The 26,375-nt window shown below is 40.5% G+C and overlaps 1 protein-coding gene across 4 annotated transcripts in view; it reads right to left on the reverse strand.

Moving 5' to 3' along the window:
* LOC149202706 (varicose-related protein-like) overlaps window positions 1–26,375 on the reverse strand; it is a 385,050-nt gene that overhangs the window by 19,797 nt on the left and 338,878 nt on the right. The gene's annotated exons all lie outside the window — the stretch shown is intronic.

Genomic DNA, 26,375 nt, shown 5'->3' on the forward strand with positions numbered 1-26,375 from the left:
CATTCCAGCTCGATACTCAGCTTCACAGGTGGCCGAGATGTTTTTTTTTTCTTTTTTTTTCTTTTTCCTCAGACGATTGTCAGTGACAGGGATGCCATATTTATGGGAGGATTTTGATAGGAGTTATTTTGCCTTGTGGGCACAAAGCTTACACACAATACTAGATACCACGGGGGAAGTGGTTGCACCTTGGGGAGTATTGCTACAACACCACATATCATATGTCCATAAGTATGACACCCTTTCGTGCTTTATATGGTTATGATGCACTGACCTTTGCTGATATGGTTTTTGGAGATAGCAGGGCCTTGGGGGCCAAAGATTGGATACAAGAGAGCCAATATATCTTTAGAGCACTCAAGGATAACTTACAGGTGGCACAAAACCATCAAAAGTTGTATGCAGATGGGGCAGAGTAGAGTGACATTTTGAGGTGGGAGATTTAGTTTTCCTAACTATGTCCTATGTGTTGCATTGTTCTTTCTTGCTCAGTATTTTGTTTCCGCAAATATATTAATTAAGTGAAGGCTGCAGATGTATTTACTTTGAAATTTACCGTAGAAGACAGTAAATAACTTGTATGATTTAATCAAGTAGGAGAAGTAACATCAGTTTGTTGCAGTAGGGATTCCAGTGTAGGAATTTTCACAAGGTTGACCAAATATGCCCTCTTCTTCGCTATCTGTCAAGGTACTCAGCGTCACAGGTGGCCGAGTTGTTCTTCAGGGAGGTCTTTCGCTTGAATGGACTTCCTAAGATCATAGCCAATGAGAAAGACAATCGGTTCATGGGAGCATTTTGGCAAGAGCTTTTCAGTTTAGTGGGTACTGAGCTAACCCCCACCACTAGTTACCATACATAGATTGACGGTCAAGCAAAGAGGGTCAACAAATGGTTGGAGGGCTACCTACAGAAATATGTGACCGGTTAGCATAAAGCATGGATTCAGTGGTTACATCTGGGCGAGCACTACTACAACACCAACCATCACATGTCCATTGGTATGTCATCTTTCTGTGCCTTGTATGGTTATGATGCATCATGCTTTGTCTTTTACTGACATTGTTTTTGGAGACAACCGGGCCCCAAAGGCCAAAGATTGGATCCAAGAGAGCCAGGATATCCTCAAGGCTCTCAAGGATAACTTATTGACAACCCAAAATCAGCAGAAGATGTATGTAGATAGGCACAGGATTGAGAGGTAGTTTGAGGAGGGGAACTTGGTTTTTCTGTGGCTATAACCATATCGCTAGTCGACATTGAAGCAGAAGGGGGTTGAGAAGCTACAACCACGTTTTTATGGGTCATAGAGGGTGACTAGGAGAGTTGGGGAGGTGGCCTATGAGCTGGAGCTCCCACTAGGCAACAAGATTCACAATGTCTTTCATGTCTCATGCCTCAAGAAGGTGTTGGGGCACTAGGTGACCGCAGCTACAGAGTTGCCTCCACATGATGATGAGGGACATCTAGTCCTGGAACTGGAAGCCATTTTGGAAACCAGGGAGAGGAAGCTGAGGAGCAGAACTATCAGGGAGTATTTAGTAAGCTCGAGGAGCTTGCCAGATGAGGATGCCACTTGGGAAGGTGAACACATACTTGAGCATCCAGCGCTGAAGTTGCTTGGGGACGAGCAATATTTGGGAGGGGAGGGTTGTAATGTCCCTTCCTAAATTAATTTGTCCCAATTTGTTTCCACAATTTTGACATTTTTGGTGACCATGGGACCCACAAAATTTTGAAGGACTTTGGGGAAAACAGGGAGGCCAAAATTATGGTTAGTGGAGTGTAGGAGCCACATGCACAAGGAAAAACGCACTTGCCAAGGGAGAAGTTCGAATAGCCAAGGGAGGTCGAAGAGCTAGGTGGGGGGGCCCATGGGGGAAAAGGAAGCTCACTAAATATAAATAGGAGAAGCTCAACCTCATTTGGGGTCTTTTGTCAATTGAATTCACTCTTGTTGCTCGAGCTTCTTAGCCAGGTCACTTGTTGTTTAGCACCGAGTTTTTCAAGTGAAGAACTCACCCTTTCTTCGAGGGGCTTCGAGTGCCACGCTAGGGAGGTCAAATCGTACCAATTTGGAGAAGAGATGGAGATGATTCAGAGCTTATCACTCAACCATTTTTTTAGCTAGTGTGTGTTCCAGGAGGACGCAGGAAGGGAATACGTTGGTGTCATTTCAAGGGTCTTCCAGGTAGCAATTGCCAAAATTTTGGTATAGAAGTTTCAGTAGGCTATCAACCTTTTGGAGGAGTTTTGGAGCAGGAGATTGCTGCTTGAAGGCAACACGAATTGCAGTATCTAGGGCCAACGCAGAGGCCCCCCACTGGGCACACGTGGGAGCTTCTGTGATGAGTTGTGGAGCTAGAGTTTACCGGGGGAAATAAGGAGAACCTTGGGGGAGTGTAACTCATCCTTTTTGGAGTGATTTGGAGGGATTTCTCTGGGAGTTGCAGGTAGGTCGTATTTCCCAGCAGCTGGAGGAGGACGTGGTTTTGGAGGCCGAATTTTGGGGGTCAAAACCAAACCAAATCCTTTCTGGGTTTTGGTGGGTTATTTGTGAGGAGATTGGGGTTAATTTTGTAGAATTTTCTGAGCATTGGAGGTGGGATTTTCAGCAACAGCTTTCCAGCAAACAATGCAATTTTCTAGGGCGGCGCAGGCCATCATTGGAGCAATTGATTTTATCATCTGGGCTTGTTATTTTATCACCTGAATTTTATCACACTTTCCATTGAGGCAAGCCCAGGTGAACTCCTTCCACACTATTGTAATATTGCTCCAATTGCTTAATAAAATGACTTCGCTGGTTATCATTTCTGGAGTTTACATGGGTGTTCACTGAGTGTTTAAAATTTCTAGTGTTGTATTTATTGTTTGCTTTACGTATCACTGTTTTTTCCTAATTAGGAACATTACAAAGGTTAGGCAGTTCATCACTCACCAAGGGTTGGGACAATCATGGGTTTGTAAATGATGTAGGAGGGCACTAAAGGGTCCCTAGGAACTAGGGTGATGACCATAGTGATAGGGGGTAGAGCTCATGTTTGGCTTTTGCCCATGTGCTAAATTCTTATATCCTGGCCATCTTTTGCATTTTGTGGTACATTTCCTGTTGTAAGTGGCCAAATTATGCTTTTAACTTTCTTTTTAGCTGCATCAACCTCCTGGGCAGTTTTTTAGGCCTGACCCAAAGTGTGGACAAGGGGAGGTGGAGGCTAACACCTTGTGGACCCAATGGGCAAATGTGGATCCAGATGCGAAAAGTGTTAAGAGGGGTTATAATGAGTGGAGGGAAGTGAGATATATGGTGTCGAGAAGCGGGACCACAAAACCAAAATCAGGGTTTTCCATGTAGTGCCACTCCTAAAGCTGGTAGCCCATAAAGGATGTCCCATGGGACTAGGATACAAAACTAACCACCAAGTTGAAGTGAGGGAACAAGAGTACAGTCCAAGACCATTCTTTCTACTAAATCCCCCCATTAATCCATGTCCAAATGTGCCTAAGAAAAGCAAGCATAAACACTTAATTACATAATGAAAAGTCATACCTTCAGGGTTGGAAGGCCCACTTTCAAACATACAATCATAACAGATGGGTGAGGGCACACAATGGTTGGCTTAGGTGGTGGAAAATGGTGGCACATCGAGCCATCTAGTGGCTACAAGGGGTCGCTGGCTGAAGACAAATCTAGGAGAAAATCTCTCCTATAGGGGTCACTCACCAGTGGTGGGCAACGATATCACCAGACAAACTACTAGGGGAAATATATAGATCATATTTTGGAGCTTATAGGAGAGAATCTATGTTGTCTTTTATAAGCTACTCTCTCCAAATTCTAATGAAGCTTAGAATTCAAATTCCGAGGAAGATGCCTCAATTCCTCTATAACAATGGTGTCATAAATGTTGCCTCAAAATTTAGCAGGCCTTGTAAGAGGCCTCACAAGGCAAATTCCAGACCTTGCAACAATGAGGGAGATTGCCATTATCACCTCAACAATCTTCCTCTTGCTTTTAATGGGATTGCACCACAATGGAGGCTTCCTAGTGATCACCTAAAGATATTCTATGTTATGTTGCTCAAGGTAATATAGATACAAGCTAGGTGAAGACACTCTTTAATGGATAAAGGCACAATTATTCTTGTAAAGGAGATGTGTATCCTACACCAAGTCTGCGGATGACATGTATGACCTAGGGTTTCAATGTTTGTAGCAGAAAAGGTATTTCTATCCATACATGCATCAAAGAAAGGGTTTACAAAAGATGCAATCAACAAAGGAGAAAGGAAAACCCTCAAATTAAGCTATAAGTTTAATACATAGCTAGGGTTAGGGTTTTCGAGGGCACAAATTACTTAGAGAATGATGACATTAGCCCTTCTAGGGTAGATTTAACCATGTAATAGGCTAAAATCTCAGGTAACTGGATCAACAAGGTTAAGATCAAGGGCTATTACCTCCAATACTCATCTAGATATGCTCTATTTGAATTTGGCCTTATGGATTTGCCCTAGCAGACCGCCTTAAAATGAAGGAATATTGATATATGAAGCTTCAAAGGGAAAGGAGGCATTTCAAAAATACTATCCTCACTTTCAATGCTTTGAGGGAAAAGTGCTTTTAAGGGGAAGAGGCTTGTAATAGACCTTAATTTGTGATTATCTAAACAAAAATATCACCACTTCTACATGGATTACCCATAAATAACTCTTTATAGGTAGGCTTCACCCTTAAAATCCCAAAGCCAAAAAAAATAAGCAGAGGTGATATTCAAGAAATATCATGGATAGGTATCTATGGGTCCCAAGGGCACATCAAAACACGTAGTATGTTTCTGAGCTACCCTCTTGAACACCAAAACTAAATGGGTCAACCATCAAACCCAAACCTAATACTACCCTCAACATTCAACATACCTCAATAACCCATACAATAAAATGAACCATCTAATAAAAACAACAGCTTGATATTGTTTGAGTATTCTAGAATAAACTGTGTAGAATGTTTAGAAACATCCAACATTTCATGTGGAAACTCCATTCATCATCAGGGACCATTACTAAGCTAGCATGTTTCCATATGCTAAGCTAGCATGTAATGAATCTCCAATATTTAATTTAGAAAACAAGCTACTAACTCCCCTAACAAGCTATACATGTTGAAAAGAATTCCATCAAAATTATGTCAATAGAAGTTGAAGCAGAAGACAAAAGTAAAGTTTTCTCTACCTGGAAAGAGAACACGAATTAGAATAAGACTAATAAAACACAATAACATTAATAAAACATAATGGACCCTTTTCATAAGGAGGCTCCCAAGAGACTTGAAACCTTTCTTCACAAATCTTGCCAAAGAGTAGGTGACAACTTCTGGATCTTCAATAAAAGTGCCAACTAAGATGTGATCTTCAATCTCCTTCTTGCACCTTAGCTCTGGTACCATGTTGGAAAATCAAGGTTCTTGTAGATTATAATTGACTTTCCTTACTTGATAATTACTTGTGATTATTAGTTGGCCTTTTATTCCTTTTATTTTCTTTTCATCAAGCAATTACCAAAAAAATGAAGATCACAAAGAGACAAAGTACACAAGATATAGGCTCCAAGCCAAGGAAAAACCCCTCCAAGGGGAAAACCTAGAAAGAATACTTCTCTTCTTATAGAATCAAATCAAGATGAGACTTCCAAGACCCGAAGACCAAAGTCAAAGTTCCTCCCAAGCACCAAATCAACCCTTCAACAAGATCACCTTCAAGCAAGATGAAATCTTTCAAGGTCAATAAAGATCGAACCTCATCAAATCTGCTTCAAATAGGTCTCAACCTTTATCTCAGAAATGCAACTTTGGCCTCCAATTCTCAGCCCTGCAATTAGCCCAGAAACCCTAGATTTTCGCACGTGGACAAAATTAGGTCTAATTTTGGCCTTCCTTCCTTCGCTAGGTCTTTCTCCTTGCATTTTGTTAGCACTTCGTAAATCCCTTAAGGCTGAGGAAAGGGATCCAAGAGGTAACCACAAACCACTTGTAGGTTAAGGTCCAGTCCCCTTAACCTTGGAGAGGGCTCTCTCGTTGGATCAACTATCAATCAAAGACTGATAGGATATGGATTTTAGACTGGTTATTAAGCTTTGCGGTAGATGACATAAAGTTGTGTTGATTTGGGGTAGCATCGGATGTGCTCTACACACGAAAATTGGTGGAGGCTAAGGCACATGAGATCTCCAATACCCAGAAAGGATTTGGGCAGATTCTAAACAGTTTGGGAGATATTAAAATAATTAATATTTTTAATGGAATCCCTAAGTTTATTAATGTGAATTAATATAAAACTGTGTTAGAATGGTCCAAAAGGCATGGATCAAGCCAGATCTAATCTTAGCTGTTGCTTAGGGACTTAATCTCGGCCGTTAATTTGTCAACGAGAAAAGTATAAGAGGAGGCTTGAGGGTCACTTGGAGAACACATCAATAGATCAAGATTTCGACTTTCTAGGGCTGGGTTTGCTGAGAAAGTTGAGAGAGTGATCAGAGTTGCAGCTGAGAGGCAGTGAATACAGAAGCAGAGAGGTAGAGAGACAATACCGAGAGGATCAACGCAGAAGCTAGGAGAGAGGGACTCAAAGCCAGCTAGAGGCCACGCAGAGCTAGCTAGGGCCCACGCAGAGGCAGCGAGAAGCTGCGCAATGCCTCAAAGAGCCAGCGTGGGTAACATAGAGGGCTAGAGGGTTGACGCAGTGCCTCTAGAGGCTGACACAGTCCCTAGAGGTTGACACTGGGGTTTCGTGGGGCAGATTGGAGCTGCCAGAGTTATTATTTGGGGTTTCAGCCACAATATCTGCTTCTGGGTAGAGAGGGACTACTGCCGAGAGTTTTCTCTGTTGGGTATGCCGGATTTGGCACCCAGATTGTATTCTGAAACTACTTAATAAATCAAACCCTCAGATAGTTGCACCGGTTTTCTCGCATTGGGTTTTTCCGGGGACATTAGTCCAAAAATAACGGTGTCACTTGTGTGCTTGTTTCTATTTCCTTTAGTTAATGATATGTAATGTGTTGAGCATGTACTTGTATTTATTTCTAGTATTTACATGGTAAATAACTTGTTAATTAACAAAACAAGTAGGTAGGAATAAATCAATAAAGTGCATGAAGGGTTTCTAACGTGTCAGACTTAGAAATTCCAACATGGTATCAGAGCATGGTTACAGACCACGGGAGAATTGAGGACATCAGCCGAGCAGAGCAGCAGTAGCAGAAAACAGTTGTCCCAAGTGACAGAAGTTGTTCCTAGCAGAGAAGTAGCAAGGAAGGGGTGACGCAGTGCCTGCATCATCAAGTTTGAGCTGGGAAGAAGATCAGTGCAGTGGCAGAGGGGAGCAGACTCGACCTACACAGTGCCCGATCATCTTTCTCAATCAGGAAGGATTGACGCCCGTGGCTAGGAGGTGCAAATTTTGCTGGTGCCGGGATTGTGCAGAGCCTAGAAGCTCTAACCTTCAGTTTGCAGGGGTTTAGGAGGTTGTGGGTAAGTTGCAGAGTGGAGCTGGTGGGGTATTGTAGTCAGAATAGTACCTAACAGGGCAAGGGCAAGGTAGAGGGAGTTGTTGCCGAGGCAGATTTCTAGCCAAGGAATCCAAATCAGTGTTGCAGTTGCACAAACGATTGGAGAGGGGCATCTTGACATTGGCAGAAGGATTTCTAGGAGGGAAATCAAGGCTCAGAGGGAGTCACACCAAGAACTTCCAAGAGGGAAGTAGAGGAGCAACGAAATGGCACTACACGGAGTAAGAGACTAGGACAGACTGGATGGAGCCTCAAACTTCGTAGTCTGGAAGGCCATAATCTTATTCGTATTAGACAAGAATCGTGTCAAGCACTTCGCCTTGAGGACGATAGCTATCCCAATTGATCCGACTGATAACGACAGGTACGAGGATGCAATGGCGAGGGCTAAGAGTATCATCCTTGACGGGGTCAAGGATCATATAATACCACATATTGCCGAGAAGAACATGACACAGGAGATGTGGGAGGCCCTGACCAAGTTGTATCAGCATACTTCCGTGCAGAGGAAGATGCTACTAGAAAATCAGTTGCGATCATACCAGATGAAGAAGGGAGAACAGATCGATCCATTCCTCGGTCAATTGAAGGAGATCTGAGATTAGCTGACTTCCATAGGGGCAACGTCGGATCCAGAATTGATGGTGAGAACAGCCCTGAACGCAGTCTCAGAAGACTGGGAGGTGTTTGTCCAGAGCATACTGGGCAGGGCGACCCTTCCAGATTGGGAGGAAATGTGGGCTACTCTTTGCCAAGAAGAGATCAAAAGGCTGAGCAAGGCAGGAAGTAGCGGTAAGGGGATTAGAATCAAGAAGGAGGAGGAAGATGTTGCCCTAGCATCTGAGGGAAAGCAAGAGAAACAGAAGAAGAAGGACCTCTCCAAGGTCAAATGCTTCCATTGTGGGGAGATGGGTCATTATGTGACCCAGTGTCCAAGGAAGAAGAGTAAAGGAAAGGCCTCCGAGACCAAGGCAGCGCCAACGAGGGAAGAGAAGGAAGTGGAGACAAACGACGATTGTGCCATGAATGCTCATGTTCCACTTCAGAAGAAGTGGGGAGACATCGAGCTGTAGTCAGGAGGACTACAGGCAACAAGGGGAATGATCCTCGAGGTACCCAGCGTCTTGGATTAGACCTTGCTACGAGAGCCCTGAAGAGGAGTGGCAGGACTGGCGGATGTCGGTAGAGACGGATGCAGATGGAGCGACAAAGGGAGCTATAGTGCAGGATTCCCAGGACAGCACGAGGCTAGCAAGCTGCAACAATGCGAGAGGCACGGGAGTGTTGCACCAATGCAGGATGGCACAGAGAGGTTTGCAACGGTGCGAGATGCACAGAGTTGTTGCAACAGTGCAGAGGTCAGAGAGGGAGCACTTTTCAGTGACAGAGGGAGCTTCAGCATCAGGAGTGTTTCTAGCCTGACATAGATGTCAGAGTTGGGAGATCATTTACTTACTTCTCAGTAACTGAGTTGCAGTGTAGCAGTTAGCAGTGGTAGTGCTATGGGCAGCATAATGAGAGGGGTTGCAGTGCAGATGCAGCAGTAGCAGTGATAGGGCCATGGGCAGTAGCACGGATGCAGAGGGAGTTGCAGTACGGATGCAGCAGTGGCAGTGGCAGGGCCATGGGTAGCAGTACAGGATGCAGCAGTGTAGAGGATGTTGGGCAGCAGGCCTAGCATCAGCACAGGGACCGATGCCGGATGATCAGAGTGATGCTCAGTGAGGAGTATTACTAGAGCACAATCCTCGCTAAGAGGGAGTGTTGATTTGGGGTAGCATTAGATGTTCTCTAGCCACGAAAATTGGTGGAGAGGCTAAGGCACATGAGATCTCCAATACCCAGAAAGGGTTTGGGCAGATTCTAAACAGTTTGGGAGATATTAAAATTGTTGACACCTAATCTTCATGATTGGGGAATTTGTAAAATAAATAAATCAGGAATGTGAACAGTCATCGGAAGATGAACTGAACAATCACTCCTAATGTATAAAACAATAACATACCTATGGAATAAACACACCAATCGGTTTTTTCTGCCTTTGGAGAGTTACTGCCTGGCCTGACATGGTATCAGAGCCAGTTCTAAAAATAATTGTAACTCCCTTATCTCTGCCACTGCCTCTGTCCTGAAATGCTCTGCCTCCATTGCATTGCATTCATCTGATTACTCTGTCCTGAGTGCTGCCTCTGTCCTGCGTCTCAACAATGTTGATTCTCTGCGCATGAATACCTTGACTGGATTGCATCGGTTATAGCCCTTTTTTCGCTGCCTCTCTGCGCATGAATACCTTGACTAGATTCCATCGCAACCCAAATTCGCTGCCTCTCCACACAAGATGCTCGGCTCAGCTATGCAAGATAGAGCCCACAATCCCTGGCTCATGATACCTGCGTGCCCGCACACTGAATCACCGCTTCTGTGAGGAGAAGAGAGGATCTTTATTTTTCATAGCTCAATAAGGGGTTTTGTTTGAATGTGTTCGGTTTGGCTGACTCTGCTACCGACCGCAAGCAACACACAAAGCCTGACATTGCCTTTTAGTTAGCGTTTCTGGTTCTCTCCTCTGTGTATATAAATATACTTTCTTCACAGGAGTTCAGAGTTCGAATCCAATAAGGCTCTGCAACGAAAGCCGCTTTCCATGTTTTGGTATGAAATTTTTTTTGTAAGGTTTTATAACGTTCATCACTGCGTCTTTGTTGCTCCTTCATTATGGTGATTCCTTGGTGTTGGAGGAGGCGTCTTTGAACGCTGTTATTTTCTTCTTTCGCTTCCGGATGGTAGCAGCAGCCGCTACAACAATTTTATGAATTGACTGACGGTGGAGCAGAGTACACTGTCTCTGTGCATGGGAGACTCAATCTGCTGTGGTATCGAGTTCTCTCCTTGAGTGAGAATATGTTTCCACGTGGTTGGATACAAGTATAGAGACGTAGATCCTCGAATGACCGCGTTGGGAGGATGATAATTGAGGACAAAGGTGATATTTGCGTTTGCGTTACAGAGATCAGTTCTACGACCTTCCAGAATCGAGGAACAAATGGGATCAGTTTTATGCACTAGTTTCAAACATAATATTAATATCCTAATAGCCGTACTCAATGTAAAATGAGACGAAGAAAGATTTTATAATTCTAAACACGTTCACACAGTTTGAGTATTGCATGATATATTGATATATTGAAGTGATATATTGATACATTGAAGTGATATAGTGATATATTGCGCTGCTTTCAAAGTAGTATTGCATGATATATTGATATATTGAAGTGATCCCTTGCGCGTTTTTTCAAAACATAGTAGTATTGCATGATATATTGATATATTGAAGTGATATGTACAATGAAATGTTGATGCTTCTATCAAACATTAGAGGAAAATAAAGTGCATAAGGCTGTAACGTAAGGATTTTTTTTCCAGCAGAAGTATTTTTTACAGAATGCATTCAATCATCTCTATGGTAGGGATAGTTCTCACTGGCAAGGAGAACTATCCTGAATGGTCCCGGATGATAAAACACACCCTCATCTTCAATGAGTTGTGGAAGGGAGTGTGTGTCGAAGAAGGAGACAATGACCCAGTACAGCCTACATCAGACAAAGAGCTCGTCATTTGGGATAACAAGAACAGCAAAGCATATGCATTAATCGCATCATCTGTAAATGAAGAAGTAAGTCGCCATATTTCATCATATTCAACTGCCTTTGAAGCTTTACAAAAGCTCAAAGAACTCTATGACTCACATTCTGCACTTGAAGTTGTTCAGCTCATGATTAAACTCTTCACTCTTGAACTAAAAAATAATGATCCTCTTGCTCTTGCATCTGAAGTAAAATCCATAATGCATGATATCAAATCCGCTAAGGTTGAGCTAGACATCCCTCTTATTGCTTTTCTCAAGGCACTCTATCCTACTTACTCCAATTATCTTGAGTCTTTACAAGCAAATGGAAATCTTAAAGATATAACCTTTGACTCTCTTGTGAAAAAGTTTGCTGAAAGAGAGAAAGCCTTTGGAAAGAAGACAGTCCCTGAATCTTCTGAAGAGACTGTTTGCCTTGCTCATAAAGAAAAGCATCCTGCTCAAAATTCTACAAGAGGAAGAGGTGGACGAAGAGGAAGAGGAAGATACTTCAAAGGCAGGGGGGGCAGACATTCTCAAGGAGAAAAAGCAGATCTACATTGCATTCACTGCAAACGAAATGGATCACATGATGCTTCTACATGCAAGCTACCATAGGACAAAATTGAGCAGAAAAGAAACCAGCAGAAAGGTAAAACTAATGATACAGACAAAGGTAAAGCACCTGAATCCGCTCACTATATTGAGGCACAATGTAACATTGGAGTAAATGAAGATTTGTTTAATGCTTCACTTGCTTCTTCGGAAAATGATTGGTTGCTTGATTCAGGAGCAACCTGTCATATGACTCATAGTAAAGATTTTTTTGAAGATTTCACTGACAATGTTGATGGAGCAGTATACTTTGCAGATCAGTCAAAAATCAAGCCATCAGGGCTTGGCACAATCAGGCTTAAACTTCCTGGTCTTCCAGACTTTCTTCTGGATCATGTTCTATATCTCCCACAGCTCAAGAGAAACTTGTTGTCCTTAGTCCACATCCGCCAGCAAGGTCACTCCATTCATATGTTTGATGGCAAGCTTGAGGTAAGAAAAGCATCTGACCACTCACTTGTCATGAGGGGAATAGAAGAAGAAAGACTTCTCAAACTGCAAGGAACCTCTGCTCATGCACAACATTTCTCATATATTTCTCATCATGAAGAAGGTACACTTCCATCAAGTTTATTATGGCATGCTAGATTTGGACATTTAAACTATGACAGTCTCCGCTTATTGAAGAAAAATGGTGTTGCTGGTTTGCCTACAATTCCTAGGAAACATAAGCAATGTGATGCTTGCATTCTAGGAAAGCATAGCAAACAGTGTTTTCATGATTCACATTCAAGAGCACATAGGAAGCTTGAACTCATTCATTCTGATTTATGTGGTCCAATGCCTGTTCCTTCTGCAAATGGAAATAAATATATCATGACATTTATTGATGATTACACCAGAATGTGTTGGGTTTATTTATTGAAGAACAAATCTGATGCTTTTCAAACATTCAAGAATTTTCATAAATGGATTGAAAATGATGCACAATCTCATATTGGGTCTATTCGCACTGATAATGAAAAAGAATATACATCAAATGAATTTGAAAACTATCTTCGCCAACATGGGATCAAACATCAAACAACTGTACCTTATAATCCCCAACAGAATGGTGTAGCAGAAAGAATGAATAGAACAATTTTGAATATGGTACGATCCATGCTTTTCTTCAAAAATGTAAAGATAATGTTTTGGGCTGATGCTGTTCTATGTGCTGCATATATAAAGAATAGATGTCCATCTAATGCTATAAGAAACAAGACTCCTTATGAATTGTGGTATGGACATGTTCCTTCGGTAAAACATCTCAGGATCTTTGGTTCCACCTGTTATGATTTGATACCAAAGGTACATAGAAACAAACTTGGTGCTAGAAGTAGTAAGTGTATCTTCTTGGGGTATTCAAACACCTCTAAAGCATACCGCCTCTATGATGAAGTAAATAAAAAGTTTGTTGTATCTAGAGATGTCATTTTTCTTGAATCATCCAAATCTGACAATGTTGTTGAGCGGCAACTTGATCGCTTGGATAGATTCGCAAAAACGAAATCATTTCAAGAATTTGATAATAAGATTCCACATCTTGAAGTGGGGATTCCTATACTAGAACAACATGTGGAATCTTCTTCTGAAGAACAATCTCCCCTGCATGAAACTCCAACAATGGATGATGCTTTAAGTGATGTAATTGATAGAATTGGAAGACTCAATCTTGATTCAGTCCCAACTCAATCAACAGAGCAGCCTGGACCATCTCAGAAAGGTCCCCCAAAGTGGCTGACAAAGACACTTGAAAGTGTTCATCCTGATGAAATTGGAAAAACAGGAACCAGAAATTCAAACCGACAAAATGGAGGTGATGTAGATGACTCTAATTCACCTGTTGATATGGATGTTACTTATGATTGTGAATTGAACTTGTCTACAGATTTTGAACCAACTTCCTTCAAAGAAGCTGCTTCTCATGATGAATGGAAAGAAGCGATGAAAAAGGAGTATGATGCCCTCATAAAGAATGGCACTTGGAAGCCGGTTGATCCTCCATTTGGAACCAAACCAATTGGCTGCAAGTGGGTCTACAACAACAAATACAAAGTTGATGGCTCACTTGACAAGCACAAAGCTAGGCTTGTGGCAAAAGGCTTTGCACAGAAGGAAGGGGTCGATTATGAGGAAACTTTTGCCCCCACAGCAAAATGGGCCACCATCTGGACACTCTTTGCACTAGAGAGATTCCATACAGGCTGGAAGAGTATTTAATTAATGGAAAGACCTGTGAGCAATTTTGAAACCAACGTTTCGGACTAGCTAGGTGAGTCCATCATCAGGGTAATGAGATCTGCATTTTGAGAAAGAGAGAGTCAAGAAAATGAGAGCCTATTAATAGAAGGATGGATAGATAACCTAGGTTTGGAGAGGTCGGCTTGAATTTCATCAAATTATTAATAAATGGTTTAAATAAAATTTTTAATTCTCAAAATGCAGATCTCATTACCCTGATGATGGACTCACCTAGCTAGTCTGAAACGTTGGTTTCAAAATTGCTCACAGGTCTTTCCATTAATTAAATACTCTTTGCACTAGCTGCTCAGAACGGTTGGAAAGTTCATCAAATGGATGTAAAAACTGCATTCTTGAATGGAGATCTAAAAGAGAATGTTTTTATGTCCCAGCCTGAAGGATTTGCTGTGAAAGGACATGAACATAAAGTATGCAAACTTGTGAAGTCCTTGTATGGCCTCAAACAAGCACCGCGAGCTTGGTATGAAAAACTAACTGAGCATCTTCTGAAACTCAACTTCAATCATTTTGATCATGATGATGCAACTTTATTTGTCAAGAAAGTTGGCAAAACAGTTGTGTATCTTGTGGTATATGTAGATGATCTTTTAATGACAGGGAACAATGAAAGCTACATTGCATCCATAAAGAAGGAATTTGGGAAAAGTTTTGAAATGACTGATTTGGGCTATGTTCATTACTATCTTGGCATTGAAGTAACCCAACATCCAAAATCAATATTTCTTTCTCAAAATAAATACATTGGAGATTTGCTAAACAGATTTGGCATGACAGAGTGCAATCCTTTTTCTACTCCAATGGAACAAAACTTGAAGCTCACATCTATTGAAGGAAAGGAATTTGAGGATGCAACAAAGTATAGACAGCTTGTAGGAAGTCTCATCTACCTCACTACTACCAGACCAGACATTTCATTTACTGTTGGAATCCTCTCCAGGTTCATGCAAAAGCCTTGTGAGGGACATTAGTCTGCTGCAAAAAGAGTTCTAAGGTACTTGAAGGGAACTCAAGACCTTGGAATCAAGTATACACAGGTGGACAACTTCAGCTTGATTGGATACTCTGATTCAGACTTCGATGGAGACAAAGAAACTGGGGTATCTACTTCAGGATATGCTATGAGTCTTGGATCAGGAGCTGTCTCCTGGAGATCACGCAAACAATCAGTTCCAGCAGATTCCACAACTGAAGCAGAATACGTGGCGGCAGCTGAAGCAACGAAAGAAATTGTGTGGCTCAGGAAAATTCTTGAAGATTTGCAGGTAAAACAAGTACAATCAACTCCACTCATGATTGATAACACCTCTGCAATAAAGTTGGCCAAGAATCCAAAGTTCCATGATCGAACAAAGCATATCAATACTAAATATCATCTGATTCGACATCATGTTGAGGCCAAAACAATCCATCTCCGTCATTGTTCCACAAATGAGCAAATTGCAGACATCTTCACCAAAGCACTTGGAAAGGAAAAGCTTGAACGATTCAGAATGATGCTTGGACTCACCAACATCCCTTCAGATTAAGGGGGGGAATGTTGACACCCTAATCTTCATGATTGGGGAATTTGTAAAATAAATAAATCAGGAATGTGAACAGTCATCGGAAGATGAACTGAACAATCACTCCTAATGTATAAAACAATAACATACCTATGGAAACTGATAAAAAGTGCTTTGAGCTTTTTTATTAAAATGTTTACAATACAATGCCTCCTGCTCTCAACAATTCCCCCCATCCTTTATTACGTTGTATACTTAGCCTTTAAATACCATTTCAGCCCAAAGACCAGATACATTGCATTTTTCCACTAGGTAGAACAAAAGGTGCATTTTCTCAGAATAGAAAGATTTGGGTTAGACTCAGAAACAACATCAGAGTCAGAAAATCAATTTTATCCTGATCTGCCTGGTCTGAACAACATCAATACAAAATTTGTTTTATACAACTATCCATATTCTTCTGAAAATCTTGAACTACCTGCCATGGTGCCTAAAATCCTGTTGATGCCTTGGTATATTTCCCTTTTTCCTTTGAAACTAGCGCAACGGCTACCGACTCATATGCTTATTGCTTCACGGATACTCTCCAACTTCTTGCGCTCTGTTTCTTTAGCATTTCTTATTTTGGTGAACAGAGGTGAAACTACAAGCCAATATATCGAAGCTTTAACTAAATCAGAGTTTTCTGTGTATTGCCACTTTCAATTGTGCAGGGGTGTAAAATCTCTGATACACCTAAGCCCCGTGGCTTAGGTGGAATCTGTATGACTCGGGCTTGGAGACTCAGGGCCAAAGCCCTTTTAGGAAATAAACCCTTTAGCTTGGACGAGGGGCCGATTCTTTGTAATATTACATTATAAATGGTCCAAACGTGAAATACATGGGATCACAACATATATGCGCTTGGGTCCTTTAAATATCGGAAGTTGGAGATCAGTGATTTCATAATGTTGCACTTGGTTACACCCCTCAAGACTTGTGATCTCCGATGAGTGACGTGGCCCGATCCACGTGGGGAAAGGATAAGGGAAGGCCCAGGCCTTTGTTAAACCTTTCTCTGCTTTACAAACCTTTGTTAACCTTTTTTTCACCCAACTTTAATTTAACATAAAATGTATATCCATGCCACTGCCGTTGTACCAATAGCCCTCGGTCCTTTGAGTTGTTCCTGACCATAGTGCTAGCCCCCTCATCGAAGCTCCTCAATCAGAGTCTTTTGATCAAAGGTTTTAATTTCAAGCAACGACATATCTCATCCTTTGATCGCCGATTGCGATCTGACGTCATCCTTTGCCACGTGTCACATGGTGAGTGGTGACACATGTCACCCTGTTTTCCCCCTTAGGACCCTTGAAAGTGTCGTATCTGTACTGCCAAGTCATGGTTGCGGGGGAGCGCCGCCCCCTCATGTCCCGGCTCCCAATTTGCGCTCCGGGCGGGAGCTAGTTGACAGCGTGCTCCTAACAAGAAAAAAAGCTCCCTATTTTTTTGGGAGCGTTCGCTCCTTGACCACTCTCGTACACTTCGGGACCATTTTTTTAGAGGAGGGAACGACCAAAGAGTGATTGCTCCCGATCGCTCCCCCCTCTAAAAAAATGCTCCCGTCCAAAAAAGCCGCATGACCGATAGGGAGGGCAACGACATGCGACAGAGGAGGAGAGAGGAAAGGGAGGGAAAGGGGAGGGGGAAAAGCATAAATAGACCCTCCCCCCTCCCCATTATTCACTTCATCCATTGAGAGCAAGAGGAGCAAGAGAGAGTTTGGAGCTTGGAGAGAGGAGCTTGAGGAGCTTGCAAGGGGAGATTGGAGCTTGGGATTGAAGGCCAAAGAGGTAGGATCTACACTCTAATCTAGCATTTTTTTTATGTTCATTGCTAAATAAATAAATAAATAATTTCTCTATTTCCCATTCCCATTCCTCCATTTTTTTGCAGACTCAAAACTTCAAAGTTCAGACATCATGGTTATATGGCTTGGCATTTTCTTCTTCTTGGTTCCTTTTTTGGTTATTATGGTGTTGGAGAGTAGAAGAAGGAGGGTTGATCAAGAAGAGGATGAAGAAGTGGGTTATAGTGGATTTGATGAAAACCCCGGAGAGGAGTACCTTGGTGAGGAGGAAGAGAGTGAACATGATTCAGCCCAAAAAACTAAACAAGACCAAACCCCATTGTGGAAATATGTTTCTAGGCTTGAAGGAGGGAAAGGGGGTGGAACCACTAAATTTGATTGCCCCCATTGCAACAAAACTTACACAGGTTCATACACCTGTGCCAGAAGGCACCTCTATGGGAAAAGGTCATGGGATGAAGATAAACCAATAGGAATCAAAACTTGTGCAAGTGTGTCAGCAACATATAGAGCCAAATAAATAAGGGAAGTGGAGGAAGCCCAAAACAAATCTAAAAAATCAAAGAGTTTCTTTGAACATAGTTCACAATCACATCAACATGCACAAAGAACTCCTTCCACATCCTCCCATGGCAGAGGATATGGAGGCTCAGGACCAAACATTTCTTTAAGGCGTAGAACCATATCAGATTTCCTTGATGAAGGGTGTAGGAATGATGTGGATTCAAAAATTTACCGGTTTCTCTATGCATGTGGGATACCATTCAATGTTCTTCGCTCACCTTATTGGCATGAAATGGTTTCTGCCATAAATGATGCCCTTAAAGGATACAAGAGCCTTGGGATGACAAGGCTAGAACCATTGGACTTGATCATGAAAAAGAAAAAATATCACATTCTTTGAGTAGAATGACAAATTCTTGGACTGAGCATGGGGTGTCCATTGTATCTGATGGATGGACAAAATTAAAGGGCAAGCCATTGATAAGTGTTCTTGCTGTGTTTGTTAGTAGTGCCATCTTTCTTTCAGCAATGATTACTCAGAGAATTTCAAGACCGACATCAACATTTTAGAACCATTACTTGAAACAATTGAATGTATTGGGCCATACAATGTCATCCAAGTCACCACTGATAATTCTGTTAATTGTAAGGTAGCGGGAGCAATTATTGAGGATAAATACCCCAACATATTTTGGTTTGGGTGTTTGGTTCACACAATGAGCCTTTTGATGCATGATATTATTAAGAACAAAAACCAACAATACAAATGGATTGGTGATTTGTACAAGAGGGGCAAAGAAATGATAAAATTTATTACAAATCATAGCAATACCCATGGGCTTTTCCGCCGTCACTCAAGATTGGAGTTGTTGAAGATTGCGAAGACTAGATTTGTTAGCTATTAACTCACCTTCAGGCACCTTTTGAAGGTAAGAGAGTCATTGGCTAGCATGGTATCAAGTCCACATTGGCAGGTGTTAAAGGAAAGGGCTAGAAATGCAGTTGACAAGCAAGGTTTTGAACAGGTGGAGGAGACCACTCTTGATGGTCTATTTTGGGCACGTGTGAGGCAAGTATTGGAATTCACCAAGCCCATTTATAACATGATTTGTTTTATAGATACAGATAAACTAGTGATTGGGGAGGTGTATGAGCAGATGGATACCATGTTGGGGAGATAAAAGATATTGTTCAGAAAGATGATCCCAACTTGTATACACTGATTCAAAATTGTGTGTGTACACGATGGAATAAACTCAATGTTCCACTACATGCCTTGGCATATATCCTTATGCCAAAATACTACTCTCCATCTTGGTTGGGCCAACCTGCACTTGGGGGTTGGGGTTAGGGTCAAACCCCATACAAATCCAGAAGTATCTACAGGATATATGCAAGCATTAGACAAGTTGGTACCTGACAGGGAGGTGTGTGCTAATCTACATCTTGAATTAGGCAGATATTTCAATTGCACTGGTTTGTTTGGTTCTTTGCATGCAATGGAAGATGGAGACAGATTTGATGCTCTCACATGGTGGGAAGCATATGGTGGCATGGGACTTTTGCCCAAATTGGCAAAAAAAGTTCTCTCATTGGTTGTAAATACTTCTTCTGCAGAGAGGTGTTGGAGCACCTACAACGTCATACATAATGTGAGAAGAAACAGACTAAATGAAAACAGGGCAGAAAGCTTGGTTTATGTGCACTACAACTTGAGGTTGTTGAGTCATTATTGTGATCGGGCTTATGAGTGTTGATTTGGGGTAGCAGCCACGAAAATTGGTGGAGAGACTAAAGCACATGAGATCTCCAAGACCCAGAAATGGTTTGGGCAGAATCTAACTAGTTTGGAAGATATTCCCTAAGTCTAAACTTAGGGAAAATAAAATATTAATGTGAATTAATATAAAATTGAGTTAGAATGGTCCAAAAGTCATGGATCAAGCCAGATCTAATCTTAGTCGTTGATTAGGGACTTAATCTTGACCGTTGAATTGTCAACGAGAAAAGTATAAAAGGAGGCTTGAGGATCACTTGGAGAACACACCAAGTTGATCAGGAATTCGATTTTCTGGGGCAGGGCTTGCTGAGGAAATCGAAGGAATGATTAGAGTTGTAGCTAAGGGGCAGTGAATGCAGTAGCAGAGAGGCAGAGATAGTACCAGGAGCATCAGCGCAGAAGCCGGGAGAGGTTTGACGTAGAGCCAGCTAGAGGCCACACAAAGGCAGTCGGGAGTTGCGCAGAGCCTAAGGAGGGCCAACGTGGGAGACGTACAGCCTCCAGAGGTTGACGCTGGGCCAGAGAGGCTAATGCAAATCCTAGAGGCTGATGCTGGGATATTTCGTGGGGCAGATTGGGGCTGATATCTATCTCCGACTGAGAGGTACTACTGTCGAGGGCATTCTCTGTTGGGTGAGCCATTTCTCGCACCCAGATTGTATTCTGAAAATGCTTAATAATAAAACCCTCAGATAGCTGCACCGGTTTTCCCGCATTGGGTTTTTCCGGAGACATTGGTCCAAAAATAACAGTGTCACTTGTGTGCTTGTTTTCCTTCAGTTCATGATCTGTATGTGTTGAGATTGTACTTGTATTTATTTTCAGTATTTAGATGGTAAATAACTTGTTAACTAACAGAACAAGTAGGAAGAAATAAATCAGAAAGTACAGGAAGAATTTCTAACAGTTAGACTTAGAAATTCCAACAATGAGGATCCAACATATAAAATTTGGTACAACCACCCAGAGGATGATAATTTGGAGGATGACACTATACATCTTGAAGAATTGGAAGTAGCACCTATGAGAGATGAAGATGAAGCAACAACAACCATACCACCCCCACCATCCAGTAGCAGTGCCAGTGCTCGAGTTCCAAGTCTTGTTCCTTTGTTGTCGCCGCCTCCATGTACATCCTCACGTGGAGGGCATGTGCCTTTTGGTTTTGGTCGTGGGACTGTGCAGGAGGAGACTCCTAGAAGACCACCATGACCTGCTCAGAAATTAGACATTTCTCGTGGCGGCAAGAGGAAGCTGTAGATGATAGATTTACTTGTCTTTTCTAGTTTCTAGTAGTTTTAATAATTGTTGACTCTTTCATATTTATTATGATAATTTTTGTAAACAATATATGACAATTTAAGTTTGAGGTTTGAAGTTGGCAATTATAACTCATTGGTAATGAATTATGAATATGATGCTTCGTGAAAGTTGAAAGTTGTTTCATTTCATGTTAGATATTCTTTGTTGTAATGGTTACACTTCGCTTACAAATACAACTTTGGTGATCAATTATGATAAATGTTATATATTTAATTTTGAAAGTGTTGTCGCACAGAATGTCTAGGCACCGCGACAACAGCTCAGATCGAGGGTTGTCACCCTGATCCCCAATCTCTCCCTTTAAGCTGTCTCCCTACAGCAGGCTAAGGGGGATAGACCCTATGGAAAAATGAAGAAGAACTAGTTGGGAACCAACCAGTTTGGGAGACACAGTAAAACGATCAAGTACTTGATTAAGATTTAGCAAGACTTATAGGATTTGATTAGATTTTAAACGATTGATACCAGTGCCTTATGGAGTCAACGATCTTGCTAGGGAAATTAAGACCAAGTAATCGATTAGCAACTGTTGCTTAGATGAATGACTATTTTATATGAAATGAAGATCCTAAAACTAATGTGAGATGTAAGAATCTTGGTTAATTTTAGTTTAAATTCCTATTGAAATGTGAACCCTTCAATCCTTTCTATGTTGAGCCTGATTTCATAGTAATTGGCAGAGAGAAGATCAGGAGAAGCACACTAAAGTGTGATTAACGATACCTCCCCTGAAATTTTAACATAGTAGGTGCCTCCGGCGCTGCAGAGAGCTGTGGCTCTGACGACTGTAAGGTCATCGTTTTAAGTACTATTAAAACAAGCTTCTCAAGCAAAGATTGATAGATACCTATCTCTCTCTCAACCAAGCTTATGCTTGGAAGTAAATTTTATTTATGCAAAACTAACTTATATGCAAATGCACCGGATGATGAGAAGATGAGATGAAGTTAGATTCAAGGATGAAAAGATGCTTATGTCGCAAAAACTTCCAATACCCAAATGAAATGTTCACTTTATTAAATGAAGACTCAAAATTAAACCCCTGAAGATATTACAATTAGAACACAAGTTTATTTCAAATCTTTCTGATACAGTTATAGCTCAAAGAGAACAAAAACTTCTTTGCAATTAATATCAACAAAAGCTAAAAAAATAATCAGTTTTATGAAACAAAGGATATGCATTTTATCACAATTTCATGATAGAGTACTTAATTTTCAGAAATTAATTTTTAGGATAGCAGTAAGAAAAACTTTATGACAGCAACAATATGACAATGAAAACAATAAGCTATCAATGATATCTTTATGCCAAAAATTTACCGAAATTTTTCCAAACTTGCCCACATGAATTATCAAAATTTTTAGCCTGTTGTGATGTAATTTCCTAAATTATATCAGGATCTGATATACTTATTACAACGAACAATTAAAACATAAAATAATCCTAATGATGAATGCCCAACTCAAGAAATTAATTCCTTAATGTATTAGACAACTTAGGAATTGATTTTAGGCTAACCCACATGAAATTTTTCCACTGTTATATTTCAGACTTTAAAAATAGAATTATTCAGAGACAACAGTGACCCAAAATGTAGATCTAGACCAAATTTTTGATACACATGAAACATAAATGACTTATTAATGTATTTAGCAATTTTTTAGTTAATTTCAAACCACTTAGATGTGTTTTTCACCACTATTAGAAAGGTATATGACTGTTGTAGCAAACAGTGAGGAAAAAGATAGTTTAGAGATCAAACCCTTAGGCCTTAGGCCTTGAAGATCACTTGCCCAAGTTGCCAAAAAAAAATTCAATATCTGAAACACAAATTTTTACCAAATTTTCTACAAAAAACCCACCAATGATTAGCTTTAGAAAATCAAATATTCAAATCATAAATGGAGCAAGGGAATCTAGGGCCAATGAGAGCTAGCACTAGGCCCAATAGAACTAGCGCTGGGCTAGGAGAAGGTAGATCTGGGCTTAGGAGCCCCAAAACTTGAAACCCTTGTTCTGAAAAAAATCATTTTTCTTTAGATCTTCAGATTTATTGCAAAATCTTTAATGGCTGGCCTTGCAAAAATATTTGGGACAAGATATTTCCCTCCAAGGCTTAGATCTGTTTCAAAACCCCCAGATCTGCTTGAAAGATCTCAGATCTGAAGATTTACTTGGTTGATTTCTCAGATCTATTCTTGCAAACAATATTTGAGCCCAGATCTTACCCTCCAAGGTCTAAATCTAGCTCAGATCTGAAGATTTTCTTGGCTGATTTCTCAGATCTATTCCTGCAAACAATATTTGAGCCCAGATTTTGCCCTCTAGGGTCTAGATCTAGCTCAGATCTGAAGATTTTCTTGGCTGATTTCTCAGATCTATTCCTGCAAACAATCTTTGAGCCCAGATCTTGCCCTCTAGGGTCTAGATCTAGCTCAGATCTGAAGATTTTCTTGGCTGATTTCTCAGATCTATTCCTGCACAAGTGAAAAGAGAAAAACTCAATACCCAATATGTACAAAAATAGAAAAGACTCCAAAAGCCAAGTGTTAAAATTTATAATTATGTTACAAAATTTCAGATCTACACAAGTAAATAACAGATCTATACAAATAATTTACAGATCTATACAAATAATTCATAGATTTATCATATCTGAGGAGTATGAGTCCAACTCCGCTTCCAGATCTGATAATCTAAGGCTCTTAATAGCCAGATCTATCAAAATTTTCACAAAATATTTAAAAGATTTTGAAATTTTAGAGAGGTACTAGCCCAAAAACACCCTCCAGAAAAATGATTATCGTTAGATAAATCCTGAGGCTTATATGAAGTAGGCTCTTTAGAAAATATGTGTTGAGAGTTGGCTGGTCCAACTGAGAACTATCCTCAAACACTCAATGAGAACCTGAGAGATCTTCTGCAAACACTAGATCAACTATCAAATCAAGTAGAGAAATAAAACAACAATAAAATTATGAAGAAATAGAGATACCTGCTACTTCAATCAAAATTAAAAATGTTACCCTAGATCCAACAAACTGAATAAGATATCTGTATTCAGATTATTCTAAGAGAGCTATTGATTGATAGTTTTCACATAATATTAAGCAAAAATTAAAACAATGTTACCATAAATTCATGAAAAGGAACACTACAGCATGTTGAAACCCCAAAGACTTTTGCATTAATTCAAAAAAGTATACAAGAGAGCTTGAGAGCCTAGTACACAATCCAAAGATTGGATCAACTGACTAACAAATGACCTCCTATTTAAAGATAAATCCTCCAATGGCGAGTTCGAGTGATCCTCGTCAAAGAAATCTCAATCGTTGATGAAGATTAAAATTTCTTTTAATCTCATCTGTCAATATTTTAAATTCTTGAGGAAATTCGAATTTTTCAATTAAATGCATTTTAATTAACTCAAAAATAAAAATTTCAAGTTAATTTCCTCAAAAATTTGACTTTGACTTAAACCCCATGGGCCAGAGACTTAAAATTTAGCAAAATAATTAATTTACCTTAGTCCTGAAACCTTTTAAAATTTGAATTTTAAGGACCCACAAATTTTACCTTTGAAAATTTTAAATTTGCCTAGGACCTATAATTGATTAAATTTATGGCTTAGGATTTTAATTAATTTTTCCCAGAAAATTTAATTAATTAACCTATGACGGGATAAATTATTTTTTTAACTCTCAAGACACTTTACATCATGATTTTTACATTTTTTACATCTCAAGGGGAAAAACCCATTTGCAAAAGACCCTCACAGATTACCCAGTTCTGCGACACCAATATATCTAGCAGATCAAGCAATTTGCAATAAAATAACCTAACCAAATAGTTAGGATTATTCCCAAATCACTTTTACATAGACTCGATCTAGAACACTAGGATTCTCCTAAGATTCCAGTGATAAAAATCCACTCCGGCTTTGGGGTAAGGCTAAAGGAAAACTCTGTCGACCATCAGAGAATGGACCGGTGAGACAAAAAACCTTCCGAAATGTAGATCGTCACCAGAAAAATAGGTTTACCTAGGCAATTACATACACAACACGAATCTGCTGATATTATTTACAATTTACACATGCAGAAAGGGTTTACAATATAACATGATGATCAGGTTGATGATGATAGTTGAACGGCACAGAGACGTCGATCATGCGCTATTCCTTTTGCGAAAAAAGGGGGTGTACTCCTATGGGTCGTTGACACGTAGTGGTCAACAAAAAGCTTGAAACTTTAAGATTGATGAATCATGAGACTCAATATTTTGTATGTTACTAACTTGTGGACGTGGTTGATGAAGATTATAACTTCTAGATGATTGTTGTTATATGGTTCAATCTATGTTTTTTATGCTTTTTATATTTAATTCATCATTCTACATGCTTTTGTTGACATATATGCATCAAAATATTAAATATATATATATATATATATATAAACACTCCCAAAATCGCTCCCAAACCGGGAGCTTTTGAAAATGTCACTCCCGCTTATGCTCCCGCTCCCGTTTTCGCTCTTGTTCCCAATTAAGCTTGTGCCACATGTCATATCGGAACCAACCGCACACTGCCACATGTCGCTCTGGAGGAGAGAGAAAAGACCCAGAAAACTACTTTGATTTTCAATAAAATCCTTTGTAAATCTGTCTTCGACCCTCCCGACGCTTTAACGCTGAAGGAATATATGTGTCGCAATTTGCATATCACAAGATTTAAAAGTTGTCACTCTGCTCCACTTCGGCAATTCATTGATTTTCGATTTGCGATATGGCATAGTCGTCGACTGCCGATTCACTGATTGGACCCCACCGATATGCCTGATCGGTGATTGGAGATCATCGATATGTCTTTGTTGTGGCATTGTCCTTGAACCTCCGATCGCCGATATGCGATACCGACAATCATTGACCACAGATTTGCCTTGACCCCCACTGCTCCTCCTTTCCAACCCTGCGATATGCGGGATCCCTTTTTTCCCTTTGTTTTCTGGATTTGAAGAAGGATTTTCATTTAGCTATAACTTTTGATCCAGAAGTCAATTTGAAGCACTAGATATACCATTGGAAAGTTGCTTCTGAGTACTTTAACATGAAAACCCCTGCAACATGATCTGAACCAGACTTCTTATGCGAAAAACCTCCCAAAATTTCAGATTTGTTTTGACCACAGGGCTTTAGGGACTAAATGGCTCCTTGGACATATAAACCTTTAGGCTATGACACCTAGTGATTCATAGGCTAAACTGACCAAAATGAATAGTAAGAGGCCAACACCACTGATTCCTATTATAGGACCCTAACACATTCTTGTCCTTCACACTTGCTTTTCTTATTCTTTAATTGCAGATT

The sequence above is a fragment of the Pinus tabuliformis genome, chromosome 2_1 (assembly GCF_031772625.1).
Source record: "Pinus tabuliformis cultivar Carrire ecotype Pingquan chromosome 2_1, CPIR1, whole genome shotgun sequence".
NCBI classification, from domain to species: Eukaryota; Viridiplantae; Streptophyta; class Pinopsida; order Pinales; family Pinaceae; genus Pinus; species Pinus tabuliformis.